The sequence below is a fragment of the Cyprinodon variegatus genome, unplaced genomic scaffold (assembly GCF_000732505.1).
Source record: "Cyprinodon variegatus isolate N-32 unplaced genomic scaffold, C_variegatus-1.0 Scaffold1657, whole genome shotgun sequence".
In the NCBI taxonomy this organism is placed as follows: Eukaryota; Metazoa; Chordata; class Actinopteri; order Cyprinodontiformes; family Cyprinodontidae; genus Cyprinodon; species Cyprinodon variegatus.
In genome coordinates, this window is record NW_015152110.1 from 88,728 (window position 1) to 93,614 (window position 4,887).

Below are 4,887 nucleotides of genomic sequence, written 5' to 3' on the forward strand. Positions count from 1 at the left end.
CGTGCGCAGTGAAATAGCTCACGTTTTAATACACGCAAACCTTTGATAGATCCGGCCCTAAGTGCGTCGTTCTGTCTTCTAAAGGCACATTTTAGTGGGCCTATTCTCCAGTTAATGATTAATCAAATACTAAATTAGTTGACGTTTATTTAAATAATCGATTAATATGATTAATTGTTTCAGCCCTAGATAAAATACATGAAATGGGCTACACAGAGTAACTATAGCCCATATGTACAACTTGTATAGTGAAGTTAATATTTTAAATGCTCAGTGTCATTTTCTCTTATAGTTCCTGTGCACATGTAAATACAATACATTTATTTGCTGTCCGTTGAATGTATTATTTTGCCCAATACAGAAAGAGCATATTAGATTAAAAAGAAATAAGAGTGGGGTTTTCACTGGTTTACCTCTGCACACTTCTATATCTTCAAAAGAAAACACAGGATAAAACCACATATAACAGACATATTTATACTATTATTGGTTAAATAGGCATGCATTTACCTACTGTCTTAGTTGCTGGTATGTTTAAATGCAAAACTTTTAAAGGTGGAAAAAAATCCTAGTTCCACATCCGTCAGAACCAGTGATTCTTTAAACATTGATAAACAGCATCTCGTGTGTGTAGTGCTTATAAGATTTGTGTTACTGTAGCAAGAAATGCTGCTGTTCTCTCTAAACAAAATGTGCCCTGATGCTCACATTAAGCATAAAAGGAGCATGCATATTTTTAAATAGGACCAATGACATCAGACCAATGAAACTAAAGACCAATAATGTCCCTACCAAAGTTGAAATCAGACCTATGCCCTTGAGGTAATGATATCCTTCAGTAATCAGTGTCTGGGTGATCCAACAGCCCAGTGGTTCCCAGTCCTGGGTCTCATTTAGAAAAAACAATGGTAGGATCCAGACTAAAAGTTTACATAGGCCAAAAGGTTGAAAATGGAGCAGGACAAAAAAAAATCCTGATTTCTAAAACTCTATGAACAAAACCAAGCATTTTTCCTTTCTAGATCCCAGCTGCAGCTCAAAGTGTCCAAGGCTCCACCTCATGTTCAGGCCTCTTCAAGCCTCCATCCAAGCAGAAATGGTCCATCAAAGCACAGCATGAATGTCATTGTGTCTTTAAATGAGCCAGCTGATCAATGTTACTTCATGGTTCTCTGGGCTGCATCTCCGTCCACAAACCAAGAAGAAATCCCTCAGAGGAACCTGAGAGCTTTAAGGTTGGAGAATTCAGTTCATGTCCTGATATAGAAAACAAAGCTGAAGACGACAGAGTCACGTTTAAAGGCCTAAATGACTGATGGAGTTTCTCACAGAGCAGACCTGGGTCTCTGCTGCCCAATGGCAGCGACAGCAGAACCTGAGCGCCTAAGGAGAAATGCTGCTGCTCTTTCTCTAGGAAATTTACTAAAGTTTACCCCCAAAAAACAATCAAAACATTTGACCAGAGGCCATAAAAACAAGGGATAAATTCTCTGAAAGAATATCCAGATGGGCAGGGACACTAAGGCCTAACAATGCCTCCACCTTCCAGTCCAGATCCATCCAGCCTCCCTGGATCTGCTACTGAGAGATGCAGCACCAGCACTGGGAGCTCAGAGCCTCGTACAGAGGAGTGGAACGGGAGAACCAAGTGTCCTCCCCAAGACTGAAGTCTTAGAGAGGTTCTGGGATTCTTCCTGCATTCCACACTGCTGTCCATGTTGGCTCAACATTACTAAACAATGTTGTTGGGAACGGGAGCAGGAATTTCCTGCATTATCAGCTCTAAATTTAATGGATTCTGGGAAGTTCTGGATAATGCTGTAACCCCATACTGATATTCACGTTTCCTGCTGATTATTGAATAAATCATGAGAGGAAATTTGAAAAAGAAATAAACTTTAACTGGATCAAAGCAGTGAAGAAGAAATCAGACTTCAGCCTGAAGATCCTCAGTGTGGATCAGTAGAATATCAGCCATATGTTTGCAGTTTAGAGTCAAAACAACTTTACCATCAGAAATATCAGCCCCAAACTAAAACACGGTGACTGACCTCAATGTCTGTAGTTTGCAGGGGGGAGACTGGAGGAAACCACAGAGATGCTTGACTCCACCATCTTTCAGGTCGTTGTAGCTCAGGTCCAGTTTTGTCAGATGGGAGGGGTTGGACTTCAGAGCTGAGACCAGAGAAGCACAGCTGATCACTGACAACCTGCAGTCCTTCAATCTGAATAAAGAATAAAAGAAGTTGAGGCAACTAGAGAGATGGGTTAAAACTAAAATAATGAATAAAAATGTAGAAAAATAATTTGCCTGAAAGCTAAAGTCCCAGAGAATTGATCAAGTTAAAGTAGATAACCAGCAGAACATGTTCAAAACGTGTGAAGGTCCAGATCAAGGTATGTTTATTAGTTTATTGGTTAACTTGACAAGTTAAATGACATGAGTCATTAAATAATCATTATAACCAGGTATTAATAATGATTTATCCATTGCTAACACACCTCAGCTATTGTTGGGCCCTAAATATTTATGTCGAAGAAGTTTTTTAATTATTTATCCTTGAAGACAGATTTATTCAACATATATCTGAGTATGAATTTATTGTTCAGTGATTCAATCATTCTGCTCTTATTTTTTTCTATTTTATAATCTAATTCACTTAAAGCATTTTGATTGACCATCTATTGAATTAAGCTATACAAACAAACTGGCCTTGCCTTTAAGCAACTGAAGGTCCAACCTTCTAAGCCCATTTCAAGACATTTTTTTTTTTGCAAAACAACAACCCAGCCACCATTCTCATGTGTCATTGTAGTCTGTTGTTCTCTATACATTTTGTCTTTTTTGGGCCTTTTCACTTCCTGTTTGGATTAACTGAGTGTTGTAGCTGTACAGACGATCTCCATCTGAAGTAAATTTATTTTTTCTGTGATATCTCTGTATCTAAGTAACTCTAACTGACCAGAACTAATTTAAAACATAGCGCCTTCTGCTGCACTTTTCTACTAAGCACTTGTCAGTTTCACACGGTTTTATTTCTGGTAGTAAGGAGTAGCTAACCTAGGCTAGCGCTAGCTTAGCATTGCTATGGCTTCTCTCTCTCCCTCCCTTGACTCTTTTCCAACTCTTCCTTCTTCCTCTCCTCTCTCCTGCTCTCTGTGTCAGATATTCAGTTATTCCTCTGCCTCCTGTAGTGATAATGGTATGCGTCATAAGTGTAGTATCTTTGTAGCTTTGGAGGCAAGGGTGTCAGAGTAAGAATACAGGCTTCAGGCTGTTGAACATTCAGGAGTTAAAGTAGGCCCCCCATGTAGCTGTCCTCCAAAAGTGCCTGAGCAGCCAGGCGATTGGGTAACTGTACGCAGAAAGCGTAGTCGTGGATCTCTGCCCACTGGTCACCACCAACCCGTAAACATTTCTAACTGGTTTTCCCCACCCAGTGATACAGCCACTGAGAAGTCCACTCTGGTGATTGGCAGCTCCATAGTCCAACATGTGGCATTGGAGACACCAGGGACCATAGTCAAATGTTTGCTGGGGGCAAGAACGGGCAACATAAAATCCCACCTGAAACTCCTGGCTAAGGATGAGGTTAAATATAGTAAGATTGTTATTCATGCTGGTGGTCATGACACCCAGTTTCGCCAATCGTAGGTCACTAAAATTAGTGTTGCTTCGTTTTGTAAGTTTGCCAAAACAATGTCAGATTCCATATTTTTTCTGGCCCCCTCCCTGATCTGACCAGTGATGACATGTTTAGCCACATGTCTTCATTCAACCACTGGTTGTCTAGGTGGTGTCCAGAAAAAAACATGGGCTACATTAATAATTCGCAATCTTTTTGAGGAAAGCCTGCTCTGATTCAGAGAGACTGCATCCATCCCATTTTGGATGGTGCAGCTCTTCTTTTTAAGAATCTGGACATATTTATTAGTTCTCCAAAACTCTGACCACCAAGGGTGCAGACCAGCAAGCAGAGTTGTAGTTTAACACACATCTCTGCAACTTCTCTACTGTTACCCACTCTTTACTCCATCCAGACAGTGTCTTGCCCACGACCAAAATCTAATAAATTTGTAAATATTCCCAAAGGAGTAAATCATGATAATCTAATTAAAATAACTCCAATTGGGGAAAAAGTTAAAACGATTAAATGTGGTCTGTATAACATAAGATCTCTTTCCTCTAAAAGTCTGCTAGTTAATGATTGTTCAACCTGAAATGACTCATTTAATCATCCAAAACGTTATGGAACACATTAATTAACTGAAAAATGTTGCATAGTGTGCCTTTAAGGTTGCTGTAATTAAACCTCTGCTTAAAAAATAGTCTCTTGACCCAGATGTCTTGGTGAATTATAGACTTATATCAAATCTTCCTTTCTTATCTAAAATTCTTAAGAAAGTAGTTGCCAAACAAGTGTGCGATCACTTCCACCATAATGAACTTTTTGAAGAGTTTCAGTCTGGCTTTAGAGCTCATCATAGCACTGAAACAGCTCTGGTGAAAGTCACCAATGATATTCTCATGGCCTCAGATAATGGACTTGTATCTGTGCTCGTCATGTTGGATCTCAGTGCTGCATTTGATACAGTTGACCATAATATTCTTTTAGAAAGACTTGAATATTTTGTTGGAATTAAAGGCACAGTACTAGACTGGTTTAAATCTTATCTATCTGATTGATTTCAGTTTGTTCACGCTAATGCCAAGTCTTTCACATGCTCAAAGGTTACCTGTGGAGTACCACAGGGATCAGTGCTAGGACCAATTCTCTTTACTTTATATATGCTCCAAATCGGTAGAATTATTAGACAGCATGTGATCAATTTCCATTGTTATGCTGATGATACTCGGCTATATCTGTCTATAAATCCAGATGAAGC